Genomic DNA, 17,140 nt, shown 5'->3' on the forward strand with positions numbered 1-17,140 from the left:
GACTTCAACCAAAACAGATAAATATAGAGTTACAATTTAAAACTACAAGCAAACGTTCCCAGTGTTACAACTACCAGAGCATGACACCTGACGCTAACTAAAAACACTGACTCATGAGCTAATCCTCACCGAGTCGAACAGCCGCTATCCTCAGTCTGAAAATGACAACATGTAAGGGTGAGTCTCGTCATAATTAACAAATGTTATAAGGTTTAAAGCAATAACACGTCACAGTTGCATCATTCACCCAATTGTTTCATAAACAGACAATCAAAACAAAACAAATAACAACCAACGCATCATCAGCATTTTCAACACTGGAATACCTCCAATCATGTCATAAATCATGCATATGAATGAACTGACACTATGCATGTGGTACCAACGTCATCCAATGGGTATAACCCATGACCGATCTATCATCATCCAGATACGGCCCTGCCAGCACAGATTCCACACAATGGGAATCATGCCCTTCACTGATCCAACACATCCCTTATGGATACAGTATCAACAATGCACATGAATGAATGCAACATATATAACATACTTATATCATTATCAACATCATCCTCAATCATCATCATCATCATTCAAGTATGTTCATATATATTAACATCATTCAACCGCAATTCTATCATCATCATGTCGAAAACATGTACATATTTGCTACAATCATCGTCATCATCAAGAAATAGCAACATATATTATCATCATTCTAAAACCAGTCAAATCATCATCACATAGATCGTTTAATAAAGTTCATTTAGCCCAAAACGGCGCATCAAATGAACCAACGGTTAGAAAGTTACGCCTCTTTGAACTTTCTTAAAAATATCACAAAACATCAACAGCACGCGGCGCCATCACACATTCGCGGCGCGGAACGAATCGAAAACCACGCCTTCGCGGCGCGGACACATGTTCGCGGCGCGGAACGATTTGGAACAACGCCTTCGCGGCGCGATCACCTGTTCGCGGCGCGTACTGAACGCAACAAGACTTCCTGACATTCTACCTTCAGGTTCGCGGCGCCTCCCTTATGTACGCGGCGCGAACCGCGATTCTAAAAACCCCAATCTGCAGAAAAACAGCATTCCATGTATCCCAAACACCCCAACACATACTAGTGCGAACATGGAGAATTATAATGCACAAACAACACAAATTACGTCTCTTAAAGCACCAAATATTCATAAATTGAGATTATAACAACACATACATCATAGATTCAAAACACAGGGTCAAATATCACACAATTGACACAATCCCTAAACCTATCATATGACTCAATTGATCCGAATTCTACATCTATTCAGCATTATCAACCCCTAACCCGATAATAGATGGTAATCAAGACAAGTCCCCCCTTACCTTAGATAATTCTGGATTCTTGGTCTCTCCCTCTATCGTTCTCCTTCGCGTTCTTCGTTCTTCAGACTTCTTTCTTTCACGCCCTTTCTTTGTTCCCAAATCCAATGTTTATGAAATAATAAAATTAGAAAAAGGTTTTACAGAATCACCCCCCTTCTTCCTCTATTTCCACATATGGCCCAAAAGCCAAAACCTCATTTTATTTATTATTTCCACAATTTCTTTAATAATTCTAATTATTAATTCAATAATAAAATTAAATTAATATTAAAATTATACGGGCGTTACAATTCATGTACTCCATAAATACTCCAGGCGCATTAGTAACACCAAAGGGCATCACGGAATACTCATAATGTCCATAACAGGTTTTGAAAGCCGTCTTCTGCATATCCTCATCTTTCACTTTAATCTGATGATAACCCGACCTCAGATCGATCTTGCTAAACACACGAGCACCAACCAATTGATCCATCAAGTCATCAATTCATGGAAGTGGATACTTGTTCTTGATTGTCACCTTATTCAACTGACGATAATCAATACAAAGTCTCATACTTCCATCTTTCTTCTTAACCAACAACACTGGAGCCACCCACGGAGACACACTAGGTCTCACAAACCTCTTCTCAAGCAATTCATCCATCTGCTTCTTCAATTCGGACAATTCAGATGCAGACATCCTATACGGTGCCATAGACACAGGTCTAGTACCAGGTACCAATTCAATAGAGAACTCAACTTCTCTCTCAGGCGGTACATCAGGAATTTCATCAGGGAAAACTTCAGGAAAATCGCACACCACCTTTAATTCTTCTATGATCGCTTGGTTCTCAACAGACATTGATGCAACCAAAGCAAGCACTTGAGCATCCTCTTTCACCAACAAACGCAACTGACTAGCAGACAAGAATTCAACATCTTCCTCTTCAGGAGAAGAAAACCTCACAAACTTATCATAGCAATTGATGTGAACACGGTTATGCTCTAACCAGTTCATCCCTAAGATCACATCCAAACCTCTCAACGGCAGGCACACAAAATCAACAAGGAAGTCTCTGTCAAAAATCGACACGGGACACTTGAAACACACAAGAGAAGTGGTCACCGAACCCTTAGCCGGAGTATCGACAACCATCTCTCCGTTCATAGCAGACAACACAAGACCCAATCGTTTAACACAATGAGCAGATATAAAGCAATGAGAAGCACCGATATCAATAATAGTAATTAAAGGAATGCTATTAATGAAACAAGTACCTCTGATGAGTGAATCCTCACTAGTGGTTTGAGTTCCCGACAAGGCAAACACCTTTCCACTAGATTGCTCCTTCTTTGGCTTCTGACACTTGCTTCCAATATGTCCTTCTTCACCACAGTTGAAACACACCATTTGCTTAGGCTTGCAAGCAGGTGACGTATGTCCAATCTCTCCACAACGGTAACACCTCATGGCATCAGCAGTACACACAGTGCTCTTATGGCCAACCTTGCCACACTTGAAGCACGTAACACCAGCAGGTGCATCTCCCCCACTAGTTCTCTTGCCATCAGTAACTTTCTGCTTACCCTTTCCACTCGGAGCGTCATAAGGCTTACCACGACCTTGATAACCTTTTCCCCTCTTCTCACTTATCACACTATGATGAGCATTGTTGTCCTCTTCATAGATCCGACAACAATCAACCATATCAGCAAAAATGCGAATCTTCTGGTAACTAATTGCTTTCTTGATCTCCGGACGCAACCCATTCTCAAGCTGAATGCACTTGGAAAACTCACCATTCGGTCCATCATAGTATTGGTAAAACTTAGCCAATTCACCAAACTTAGCAGCATACTCCACAACAGATTTTTTCCCTTGACTTAGCTCAAGGAATTCAATTTCCTTCTTGCCACAGACATCTTCAGGAAAGTACTTCCTTAAGAACTCCATGCGAAACACAATCCAAGAGATCTCCTCACCACTCGCTTCCAATCTCCTACAGGTCTCTAGCCACCAGTCATCCGCCTCAACTGCTAGCATATGAGTCCCATACCGAACCTTCTGTTCAGGAGTGCAATCCATGACACGGAAAATCCTCTCAATCTCCTTAAGCCATGTCAATGCGCCATCAGGATCATAAATTCTCTTAAACACAGGAGGGCTCTCTCTTTGGAAGGTAGCCAAACTCCGAGAAGCAGCACTCTCTCCACCATTCGGTTGGTTCTCCAAAGCTTGAGCCATTTCTTCCAAAGCAGCAGCTATCGCAACATCATTCCTTCCGCCATCTCAACTCTTCATTATAATAAAGGAACAGTCAACACAAAACAACAATACAAGATTGTTAGACCATACTACGACACGACACTTGGCCGGACAGATCGACCTGCTCTAATACCACTATTGTAACACCCCAAATCTACCCCTCAATTAAAAAGAGCAAACAGAGTATAAAACATCGAAACAAGCAACTAATTTGAGGCGTCACATATTCGACTTAAACAAAACTACAATTCATGCTCAAAGTACATGGATACATAACACTTATATCGGAGAAACTCATAATTCATCGAACATTTAAATCCAAACAACTTCATCATATTGCAGCGGAATCCAAATAACAACACAATATCCAAATCCTATATTCTTGTCAACATGGCACAATAGGTCCAAAACGTCTCCACAAGACTTAACATCAAAGTTCAAGAAAAGGTAATCAACATAAAACAAGACACAAGCAAGTATTGCAAACACCCCCCCAAGTGCTACGTATCAGAGCATTGACACACTGACTCGAGCTATAAGGTACACGGCTACTCCACGACGTTACCTGCACGTAACCAACAGAGGGTAACATTCAAACATAAGGGGTGAGATATCATTCATTGTAAAGAAACGTATGATAATGTTCAAAGCAAGAGAAAAGATCATACGTTGGTCACCACTTGTCATCACAATATATTAACTTAAGAAACGACAACAATGTCATCAATTCAACTATGACAATATATACAATTCATAAGTAAGATCCCAACCCAATCACAACAAACATCTCATCATCAAGTCACCACGTCTTAACAATCATATCTCCATCAAGTCACAATATCATAATCAATTAAGACTCAAATGCAATTCACATGTGACTCGACTTATGCAAATGCATGTGGTACCATTTGGAGTGAAACTCCCACGTCTCAAGATTTGCCATTGGGCACACCGTCGCTAATTGCCATTAAGGCCACCGTCGCTTTTTACCATTAAGGCCACCGTCTCTTTATGAAATGGATGTGACTCAATAAATGCAACATCCATACAAACACGACATTCACAATACATCACAAATACCGACTAACCATCATTACTTTTATAGTAATTCACCACTTCCCAATCACGTCGCTGCGTTGCATCATCATACAACCACACATTACCTCACCACACAAATCATAACATCAAACAAATTCATTAAAGGAAGATTCAAAAAGGTTTATAAGCATTCTTAATTCATATTGATTAGAAAGGTCTCAATTATAGCTTCACATAGGTTCAAACGGCACTTAAAAAGGAGTTACGGTTCAAAAGTTACATCATTTCAAAGTTTGAAAAAGTTCTACAAAACAGGGTTCGCGGCGCCAACAAGGTTTGCGGCGCGAACTGAGCGAATCAAAAATTCCCAATTTTCTGTTAAGCAGTTCGCGGCGCTAACAAGGGTTCGCGGCGCGAACTGATGATTTTCAGAAAACCCCAAACACAGAAAACAGCATACGAAACCCATCCCAAAACCCCTAAACTCAACCCAATCAAGTTGGAAAACACCAAGCATCACGAATAACAATAGAATACATGTTATAAACACAATTATAACACCTATTATGGGTCTTCTAACATCATAACATCATCAATCATACTTAAATTCACAATTTCATAGAAGTCTAATATAAACCCTAATAATCCCTATTCAATTTCTACACAATCATGGATAACAACATACAATCAAAACCCCACCCAAAACATCATCATACATCCCTTTAGCATGAAAGAATCCCACCCTTACCTTAGGTTTTGGATTGAAGCCAACTCTATCTTCAACCTTGAGATTCTCCTCTTCTCTCCTCTCTTCTGTTCTTTCACCAAAAACCCCAAATAAACTTCTAATTTCTATTTCCTCTAAAACCCTTGTTTTAGTTAAACCCTTACTATCTTAAATTACTAATGGGATCTAACTAACACCCCTCACTTACTAATACCAACTTAGGCCCAATAATCAACAACACTTACTATCTTATATTATTTACTAATAATTCCCAAATAAAACAACATAATATCAATTAAGCATATAATTAACACATAGTTCAAAATTAATTCACATAACTCACATATATGAATAATTAAAGAAAAACGGTCGTTACACTTCTCACTCTTTCACTTACTATTTCTCTTTCCTACACTTTTTCACTTTCATTATGCCAAAATTTTTATTTTTCTCACGAGCCACTAAGAGCAAAATATCAATTTTATTGTCTTTATTTGACACAAGAAATTCTTATTTTAAAATGTCAAAATTTTTATTTTTATATGTATAATTTTTTATTTTTCTCACATAAAATGTTAATAGAGACCAGATATCGAACCTGATACCTCAAAATTACTAGGGTGCCTCCAAACCACTGGGCTATGAACCAGATATGGGATAATTCTTCAGAGCCATCTATATATTGCATTGATACATTTTCATAGATAATGCTATAATGTTGTTAACGCTATAATATTGATGTAATGCTATAATGCTTCAGAATTATATCCCAGTTATACATAAATAGCATTACCACTACATAATTATGTATTATCTATGAAAAAATGTATTAACTTCATATGACTAATATTTCTTACTAATATTAACTTCATAACACTACCAATACTTTAGATAATTCTTACTAATAATTAGGATTATATGATTCACCTCAGAAACAGTAAGAGCTTTCGACGCTGCACTTTATTGTCTTCATGGTTGTCGGTACGCGCATTCATATTATTATAAATAATCATACAATAAAATATAAGAGCATGTTGAAACTGCTGTTTTTTGACACTTTAGTTGGCGTAACCGGTTACGCTGTTTGCCGTAACCGGTTACGAACCGGTGAAACATAGTTACTGGTGCTGTTGTAGTAGCATAACTGGTTACGCTTTTTGCCGTAACCGGTTAAACTGAAGCTTAGTTGTTTTGTCTATTTCTGTTTTGGTTGTTTTATTAGTTCCAATCATTTTGTAACTTGTTCTCTAAAATGGGCTCACTACTCTTATTGATGTCCAGATGGTCTAGCAACATTTTCTGGATTGGGTTGGGGGTTTTCATCAGGCTGGGGTTCTCCTTGATCCATTTCTTGTTCAACCTCATCCACATTATTTGCATCATTTTGATCATCCTGTATGTTTTCACCAGGAGCAGGTGCGTAGAGATTATAGATCCAGTTGTCTCTGCGGTCTATCCTAGTGATCTCGTTGTTTGGTAGTATAACACTGCGAATTTCCCTGTTTCGCACCATGAGGTTGTATCTTCCGTCTGGTCTTGATTTGATAAGGCGACCAGCTCTGCAGTTATTGATATCCATAAAAACGGGTCGTAGAGAAGGTAGATTTTCAAGCCTATCATTCATGTCGAGGGCTCGAGCTATACCAGTAACAAGCCATCCTACACAGAATAGTGCGTTTCCTTCTCTTGATATGGGAGCTTGAATGTGAGACGTAAGGAAAGTGCTGGCATTGATCCGATGATTGGCAAAAGCACAATAAAAGAAGTATAACTCCTTACCATTGACTTTGTTGCTGTTAGTTCTTCCGAAAATAGTATTAGCTAAAATGCGGTGGAAGTAACGCATAACCGGGTTATGAATTCGCGAAGATAAGCACATGTCGGGATCGACATTTTTGTTACCGGATATTCGACGCCAAATATCATTTGAGGTTCTTTGCCAGTCAAGCTCGGGCGGAATTCTATAGTTGACTCCCTCAACACGAGTGAATCCAAAGATCACGCTTAAATTTTCTTGATTCATGGTGTACTCTCGGTTGAATAGTCGGAAGGTAGCGATTCCGATGAGGTTGTGAGAAGCGTCGGTGGGTGTGTTGTAAATATACGAGCTTAGGAACTCCAAGGTTAACGCCTCGTATGTGGGGAAATCTAGTGTGCTTACGAATGATAAACCCGTTTTATTGAGCAATATTCGCACACCGGGTTCGAACAGCCCCAAACTTCGCAAGCTTTCGATATGGGCGAATCTTGATGACACCACCCCACTCTGAGAGAAACTTCGGAATCAGTTTCGTTGAATTTCTTCACGCTTCTCCGTTCCGGAAAATGACACCAGGGAACTCGTCTTCGTTTTGGTTGTTGAGATTGGCCATAATGATTTTTCTGCAAGAAGTGTGAAAGAAAATTGTAGGAGAAATAGCAGAAAAATGCTTGTGGTTCTGTTTGTAGCAGTGGGATAATATAGTAGTGTGAAGGTTGAAAATAGATTGACTGAGTATTGAATGGAAATTAAGGTGAGGTTTGAATTGAAGATGAAAATGGGAATTGATTTAGCACTAAGAAGTTTGAACAGAGGGATATTTGAGTTGCTTCTGGTGTGGAAACGAAACAAATGCATTCCTGCATTTAAAGAAGGTGACGAACGGCAGAAGGGGGTTGGGATGGTCGGCGTAGGGCCCCCTCTGACGGACGGCAGACATGCATGTACATGCATGTGCGTCTGTTTGCGTGTGTGCAGCGTGTTCAATGTTGCAGAGATTCCTTTCATTGCTTTTTTGACCAAGATGCAGGTTATCTTATTGGACCAACATAAATTGGTAAAAATATCTTTGACTAGTAGTCAAAGTATATAATTGGGTGCACATAATAGTATCAGTAGCATATTATAACTCTATCCTATACCAGTATAATTTTTATAACAGTAGCAGAGTAGAGTAAAGGTATATATCAGTATAGCAGTATCATAATAAAGCATAAGTAGCAGACTGATATTTTGCTGTGTTCCACATATATATTATCAACAATATTTATTTACTAACTATAGCAGTGAATGAACACAGACATTAGCACATAGCAGAAACAAAATTTGTGATGCACACACACAGACTTAGCAGATGAAATTAAGCAGAAAAGTAAAAACAGAATAAAGAAAATACTGAATTTTATTAAAATCAAAAACTGAAAATTAAAATTTTGTCTTAAAATAAAAATACTAACTAATTAAAATACTAAAATTTGAAAAACTGAAAATTAAAACTTCTAAAGCGATAAATCCTAACTAAGCATTTCCTTCCCCCACACTTAAACTAGACGATGTCCTCATTGTCTAAATGTAAGAGTTAGAAATAAAAATTAGCGGTCTTCAATTAGCCACTTTTCGGAGCCGGGATGGACTGAAAGTGCTGATAAAAACTGTCGAGATTTGCCGTGACCAAATCCATAAATCCGTGGAAATCTCCTCGGAGTCTCCCTAAATCGGTACGAAGTACAGCAACTTCGTTTCGAAGGGTTTCAATAGCACCAACATGGTCAACCATAGGCACATCCTCATCAGGTGTAGTATCAATGTTATGGTATCCAAACACTTGTGAACCTAATGCAAGGTAAGGCAAAATGATTAACAGGCTCATAGTTCACGAGAAGCTGATAAGGTGGTGACTCGTAATTGCTAATTAGGCTCTTGTTGAAACAAAACTCCATGTCCATGGATTTGAATCCTCCATAAGGAATCAATCTAGCAAGCGGGCCTCTCAAAGATAGGGCTCGGGCGATCTTAGTGACAGGACCACCTACAAGGATAGGACCAATGGTATCTTGGGCCAGAGTGGCCATCCTAGCAAGCATAAATGAAACTCCCATAACTAGTCTGGCTTGGAAAACACACATCATAATGCCTAGCTCATCCTTAGTCACCGAGGTATCGCACAAAGGTTTTCCAAAAAGTGTGAAAGCTAGTATCATGTGGAAATACCTAATGGCGGGGTTGTGGATTTCCGAAGAGAGTCGTAGATCATTCTGGTTTCTACCAGATATGGTACTCCAAAAGTAGTCAACTATGTTATCGGGGAAGTACTCATCATCGACTTCCATTAAGCCATCCATGCCTTTAGGAAATCCTAGTAACTCGGCCAACTGACGGGTGGTGAAGCGGTAGGTGAATCCAAACAATCTGAATGAAACTCTTCCTCTGTTGAATCCAAACTACGGCGGCGTCAATTGTAAGTCTCGTATTGTAGAGGAGACCATTGTAGAAGGTATGGATAATTAACCATTCTTCTAATCCTTGATGTGGACAGAGTCTCAGCATGTCCTTGTATCTTTCCCACGCTTCGAATAAAGACTCGTTGTCTTTTTGTCTAAACCCATTGATATGGGCTCTTAGCATGGCGGTCTTACTAGGTGGAAAATAACATGCCAGGAAGACTTTCTTAAGTTCATTCTAGGTCGTGACAAAATTGGCGGGTAAAGACTGGAGCCAAGCTCTAGCTCTATCCCTCAGTGAAAAAGGAAAAAGGCGCAGTCGGATAGCTTCCGAACTGAAATTATTCGCCTTTACAGTGTCTGCATATTGCAAGAACACTAACAAATGAAGATTAGGGTCTTCCGTCGCATTTCCAGAAAATTGATTTTGTTGTACAGATGACAACAACAATGGTTTTATCTCGAAATTGTTCGCCTCAATAGCAGGAGCAGCAATGCTATTGTGTAGTTCAGCTTGCAAAGGAATAGCATAATATTTGAGAGGACGCGGCTGTTCTCTCAGGGTTGATTCTTCAACTGGTTCAGAAGGAGGAGTAGGAACAAGAGTACGAGTTCGTCGTAATCGACGTGATACAGTGATAGAACGCTCCGGTTCGGGAACTGGAAGCACTAAGTATTCACTTCGAGAGCGAGTACTTGGCATGCACAAAGGGAATTATAAATATTGAGTTTGCCTTAGTCTCTACAATGTAACAGTTAATTACGATTATCGACTAAATTAGTCCCCGACTGTCATACCCCAAAATTTGCCCATCTCATTTCATCTTCAAGGGTTCAAGGTTCAAGGGTTTTCTCAAGTCACTCTCTCCTAGGGTTTGCATTGTATCAAAGGAGTTTGAATCTCTAAGGCCTCAAATGCATCTCAAGGTACCTCACATGCCTCAAGGAATATCCATGTCAAAAGTCAAGCTTCTATTCCAAGGATCGCTCACTCAATGGCTCAGATAACCCACAATCGATTATGTTGACTTAAAAGTCAACTATGGTCAAAATACAGTCAAACTTCAAGACTTTTGGTCAACATCAAGCGTGTGGGGATATATCCATCATTTGATCAAAGGTTGACCATGATCCATTAATAAAAACTCAGAAATGAACAAATTCAAAAGGTTCAAATTAGGGTTTTTTATAGGAGAAAGTCATCTCAACTTTGACTGGTCATAACTTTCACATGGAGCATCAAAAATTTCCCACCCAATTGAGATGAAACCAAAAGGGTCATTTAAAGGACTCTTTAAGCTTTCCAAAAAGTCCAAGAACACCTCAACATGATAAAAATTGATCAAGATACAAGTTGCACAAGTTGGGTAAAATTCATGAAGTGTTTGAAACCCTAATTGACTATTTGTACACTTTTGAGTATTAGGCCTCTAAAATTAAGTCATCCACGTGATATCAAGTTTATTGAAAGCCCATAAACCAATTTCCAATTATTTGGTGATTTTTAGTTAATTTAATTTTGATTTTATTCATTTAAATACAAAATTTATTAAATAAAATCATGATTTAATATTTAAATATCACGTGATTGATTCCCTTGAATCCAAATTGGTTCTAAACTGGTCATAAAGCCAAAGGATACGTGAAAGGTAGATGAGAAGCAAGATTGGCCAAGTTTGGAAAGATTATATGCATATTGCTAAATCAATTTATTTTTAATCAAATCACTTAATTCTTTCACATATTATGAGACCTAAGGGATTCACATATATATTAAGATTATTTGGGCAGCAAAGGAGGGGAAAAAGAAACGGGTGGAGGAACCCTAACCAAATCCTAAAAAACACAAAAAAGTTAGGGTATGAAACAAAAACTTTTGCAGCAAGTTTGAGTGAAAACGAAGCATCTAGTCGTGTTCCTGATGAAATAGAAGGCATACCAATCCAAGAAGCAAGCCCCGGACGCCTGGAATCCCGTCCTCAATAGTATTGTTTGTCTCATATTCCATGACTTTCGAATCTCCTAATGCATGCTTCATGAATAATTTTCGATGATGTATAACTCTTAATATAGTCCCTTAGAATATTTTTGACGCATAATTCGTGAGTTTCGATGCAGGTTACGACTTTTGCCATTGTTAGGGCTTGACCTTGCATAACCTCGGTATCCTTCCTACATGCGGTTTTAGGTCTCGAAATTGTGCTCATTAGATTCGCAAGGAAGGAATTAGGTGTTCTGGGTAGCTTTTCTGTTTTGTTTAATGGTGTATACGAGTTTCTGATTTCTTTAGGTTATTCGCTACAACGGGAATTACCAGAAATTGTAGCAGATTGGTGGCAGTTTGGTAGCTAACGAAAAGCTAGAAATTGGAGAAAAAGAAGGAAGCTAGTGGATCACACGCGGCGCAGGCTTATTGGCAAGTCAAAAGGTCTCTGCTCTCTCTCTCCGTCGTCTCGCGCGTGGAAGCCATTGGTTGGCTGGTCAAAGTTTCAGACTTGTCTCTCCGTGTCTTATTAGCCCATGTATGACACAGTGGGCCCAGGTTTGAATATGTTTGAATTTCCCATTAATTCTTAACTATGTGTTTGTTTTATTGGTGTGGTATTATTATCAAGTGAAAAAGCAGCTGGGTTGGTAAGTGCAATATTTATTGGCCTCACAAGTCCTAGGTTCGAACCTGGCTGAGGACCATGATTTTTTTTAGTTGCAAAATCTCGCTGATTCAGTGTGACGCCTACATACGTGTCTACGTTGTGCCCTCACTCACAAACCACCAGATCTCCTACAATTCTGATTTAACGCCCAGGAAGATGAAGGTGCATACCATGGACACTCAACCCAGTCACATGCAATCTAAGCCAGGTTTTTTTTATATATATTTTGTATTTACTTTGTTTTCTATTTAGATAAAATATAGATTAATTTTGTTTAACTTAATCAATTTATTGTAATTAGGGTTAGGATTAGATTAAATTAGGATTAGGTTAATAATTATTTAGGATTTTTCTGATTATTTTCCCGATTATTTGATTTAATTTATTCTGACTTTAATTATAAAAAAACCATAAAAACCTTAGGAGATTGTTATCAATGCATTAGGGATTGCCCAATCCCATTGGCCATGTGGGCCAAAATATTAAGGTTTTTATTTATCATTCGTTTCGACCGTATTAATCGGTCGCGATGGGTAATAATCGATCATTTAATTAATATAATTCAAATACATGTTATTTGGCTAAAGGGTTTCCAACCATCTTATTGGTTGCAATGATTAGCCTATTTTTCTCTGAAAATTCGTTACTATTTGTAATCAAACCTATTCATTACGAGGGGTAACGATAAAAAATCAATAATTAATTATTTGAACACACATTTGCTATTCGTAATAATCGAATCTATCGATTAGAATGGTTAGCAATCCTCCATTCAATCTATTAATTATGGTGATCAAACCTATTGATAATCGCAACTAACGGTTGTCATACCCCAATTTTTGACCTAAGATACCACCTCATATCATTTGCATATGCATCATTTGCATCTCTAACAAATTACATAGCTTGTGTTTGTTACTTGTGACTCAGCAGGATTAAATCAAGAAATCACTCATCAGTACAAGTAACAATCAATTAGGGTTTTGTTCTCCCTTCATCTCAAAGGAACTATCTTCATCAACAATCAACATTTGGTCCTCAAAGTTTCAACAAACTCAAAAGCTCTGAATCAACCAGATTAGGGTTTTGACTGAAGATAGCATACTCCTGACTTCTGCTCAGGATTTGACCTAATGACTTGGGACATGACCTCAAGACCCCAAGTGCATCATTTTGACCTAATCTATTGACTCAAGACATCTCCAACACAGGGACTGATCAACAGTGAAATTTCAAATCATCAGATTAGGGTTTTGAACTATCAGGGACTGAAATCAGGGATCACATTTGGGAAACCCTAAAAATCCCCAGGAAGTCAATCAAAGGTCTCAATCATCTTCAAATAATCCCTATGACAATATCCAATGAAAATTGTGTCTCAATTCAAGAACCACAGTCATCAATTTCATCAGGTCGACAATTAGGGTTTTTGACCTAATTCACTGAACAATTGACTTTTTAATCAGGACATGGTGCCACAACTCAAACAATGGCTCAAGGTCCTCTAATAATTCAATGTGATCCACTTTTTATGCGCCATTGCCAATTTGTGTGTTTCAAGAGTTTTGTTTGGAATCTATTTCAAGATTTTGGCCTATGGATTCATCATGGTGAAGAATTGATTCATATGGATTATTTGAAAATTGGTATAAGTTTGAAACAATTCATGGAAATTTCACCGAAATTGCAAGAAATATCTTTTAGTCCATTTGTTGAAAGATTATTTCAAGTATGGTTTTAAACCATAAATTCAAGAATTAAAAGTTCATTGGTGCAAGAACATTCTTCACATTACTCCAAGGATTTCCCATCATTTTCTATATCAAAGGGAATTGAATTTCAAATTCAAAATTCATTCAAGAAAATTCAAACTTCATTTTTGAGTAGTAAATCCATTCAAGGATTCTAAGAGAAATTCAAACATTACAAGTGAAGTTCTTTTACATGAACAAAGTTCTAAATTTCAAATGCATTACAAGTGGACTTTATCCAAAATTCAAGAATTACAAAATTCCATCCATTTGCAAGAATACAAAGTTTCATTCATACAAAGTTGGAATTACAAGGAAAAGAAAAAAATAAAACTTCAAATGCAATTCTTGAATTCTTCAAGTCTTCATTCTTCAAGCTTTTCTTCAAGGTCCTCATGCAACATGAAAAAAAAGAAACAAAAAGAGGGGTGAAATTAGCAAAAGTCAAAGAAAGCCAAAGAGAGATTTTTATGTCATAAAATTATGCAACTTAGAGATATCATAAAATGACATAAAAATTTCCACACATGGCTTATATCATGAAAAATATCTTTGCATAAGAATATTCTTATTCTTATTTTTTATTCTTGCAATGATGAAGAATATATTCTTTTTCTTATCTTGCAATGATTGAAACTTGCCAATCAAGATTACCAATTGCCAAACACATCCTATGCTTTTTCTATAAATAGAAGTGTTCACTTCATTGCAAATCACACCAAAGCAACTAAAACTACTTGCTTTCTCACTTCTCCCTCTTCTCTCATAGTTTTCAAGTTTCTTGGCAAGAAGAAGCAATTCTTCAAACCAAAGAAAATCACTTGAGAAGTGAGAATTCCTAGTCACAAAGTTCCATGGTTTGAAGAGAGTGAAGAAGAAATTCTTCATACCTTGGTATGGAGAGTTCCAACTTGAAGTCCATCTTCAAGTCTTGAAGCAATCCAAAGAGAGGTGTTATGGCATCACCTTCATCAAAAGCCTACAACAATTTCAAAAAAAGGGATTGTTAGTAACAACAACTCAAGGCTGTTCCACAACAGTTTGAAGATGTTCTTCAATAACACCATCTGAAATTTCCAGTAAAAGAGAAAGGAGGATCAAAGCCATACCTCCAGATACAGCCCCGTGTCCACGCATCGTTCACACAACAACTTCAATCCACAAACTTGCTGCAACAACAACTCAAAGCAAAAACTCAGCATCAACAACAACAATTCAGAAGCAGTTTTGATTCGCAAATTCAGCATAGCAACAAACAATTAGCAGATTCAAAGCGTAACAGAAACACTGGTTCAGAATTAAAGCTTCAGCAACCACCGATTCAAAAACAACAGCAACAATTCAAGGTTCAGAATAACGCAACAATAACTCAGAAACAGAATTGATACGTACCTGAACAAAATCCGGCAAAAACCTCCTTGCCGCAAGTAAGTCACTTCTACTTTCACACTCAATTTTTGCTGTTCTTTATTGATTGTGTATATTCTGAAAATCAAAAGTAGAGAGAGTATGATTCACTGTTGCTACCGAAATTACAAACAAATTGAGAAAATATACCTTGATTTCACTTCTGTTTGTAAAATCGAGTAAGGACTTAAGTTGTTCTCATCGATGTGTGCCTCCATAGCCACCGTGAAACCGAGAGAAGTTGGCTGAGCATTGTTGTTCTGAGAAAGAGAGCCGCCGTCTTTGTTGTTCACCGTGAGAAGAGTGAAATCGAGTTGCTATTGTTGTTGTTCACGGTGAGAGTGAACAATCGAGAGAGAAACTGAGTTTTGTCTGTTGCCGTGAGAATAGAAAAACCGAGAGAGTTTCAATTGTTGTTTGTGTAGCAGAGAGCGACATGAGCGGAGAGGGAGAGTGATTAAGAGAAGTTGTTTTTGTTGTTCGCTATGAGCAGAGAAGAGAGAATTCGTTCTCCAAGTTTGTTTTTTCAGAAAAAAAGCATCGTGAGAGAGTGATGAGAAGAAAAGAGGCGTTGCTGCCTCTATGTTTCTTTTAGGGTTTTCAAACCCAGCTTGTGGAAAGAAGCATGGGCGGATCCGGGTCACTCTGACCCGACCCGGTCCGGCCCAGTGTTTTTTATTTTTCATTCAGTTTTTCATTTGGGCCATGCACCCCCCTTTCAGATTTTCTACACCTCTGGCCCAATTACTTAGTTTTTTTTACTAACTATTTCTTTTAATTTTCTTTAAAAGATTGTTTGCATAAAAAAGACTTAGTATTTTTAATTTAATATAGGATTTAGTTTTATTTTCTAATCCTTATTAAAAAATGACAAAAAATATGTTTTTTAAGATTAAAAGTTTTCTTTTAATATTTTCATATGTTTATAAGTGTGTTTTTTATTCTAATTCTTATTAAAAATGCCAAAAATATTTTAGATGCATATTTAATTTTATGTTTTCTAATTATTTTCTTCCTTCATGAAAAATCACAAAAAATGTCTTTTCTTAGATTAATTTCATTTTGAATTTGATATTTTCATATTATTTTGTGTAGTTAATCATTTAAATTTCTAATTGGTTACTGTTGCACATTACTTGAATTTTCTAACTTCATCCGAGACTTCGAGATTATTTCTCTGTTGTTCTCTGTTTTGTCTGTTTGTTTGGTCTTCCATTTGCTGTAGAATTCCATAAACAATTACTGGATGATCATGGAATGCTGAAAGCTGTAAGCTTATCCGACTATTCCTTTCTGCTGGTGAGAATGCTTAACATCTAAGGATCACGGTAACACCTCAAACTCAGAAATTCAATTTCTCATTCTTCGCAGTAAGCCTAAAACTCCATAACTGTAGAAACGAATTACTTGTCTGTTTTCATCAATTCAACTTCATTTTCAATCAACTGTTTTCACAACAGTAATCAATTCACTTTCAAATCATCCATTGTTTTTCAAAACAGTGGGGCCTCTCGAATATTAGAGAGTGTAAGTCCCATTTCTTTTCTTTTTGTACAGTTTTCAAAACAATAAAACATTCTTCAAAATAAAATCTTTTCAAACAATTTTCAAATCATTTCCAAAACAACAAAACTTCAAAGAAACTTCAAAACTTTTCAAAAATATACCATGGGCCTCCATGTAGGTATAAGTCCCAAGCCCCTTTTGTACATACCCATTCCTGTACATGAAATTAGGTATT

At 37.4% G+C, this 17,140-nt stretch overlaps 1 non-coding gene across 1 annotated transcript; it reads left to right on the forward strand.

The window, feature by feature from the left end:
* The first annotated feature begins 9,664 nt into the window (after positions 1-9,664).
* Positions 9,665-9,771, forward strand: LOC131621188 (small nucleolar RNA R71). Its single transcript, XR_009289514.1, has one exon. It is a non-coding gene; the product is annotated as a small nucleolar RNA R71 (small nucleolar RNA).
* The last annotated feature ends 7,369 nt before the right edge of the window (positions 9,772-17,140 follow it).

Source organism: Vicia villosa, linkage group LG7 (assembly GCF_029867415.1).
Source record: "Vicia villosa cultivar HV-30 ecotype Madison, WI linkage group LG7, Vvil1.0, whole genome shotgun sequence".
In the NCBI taxonomy this organism is placed as follows: Eukaryota; Viridiplantae; Streptophyta; class Magnoliopsida; order Fabales; family Fabaceae; genus Vicia; species Vicia villosa.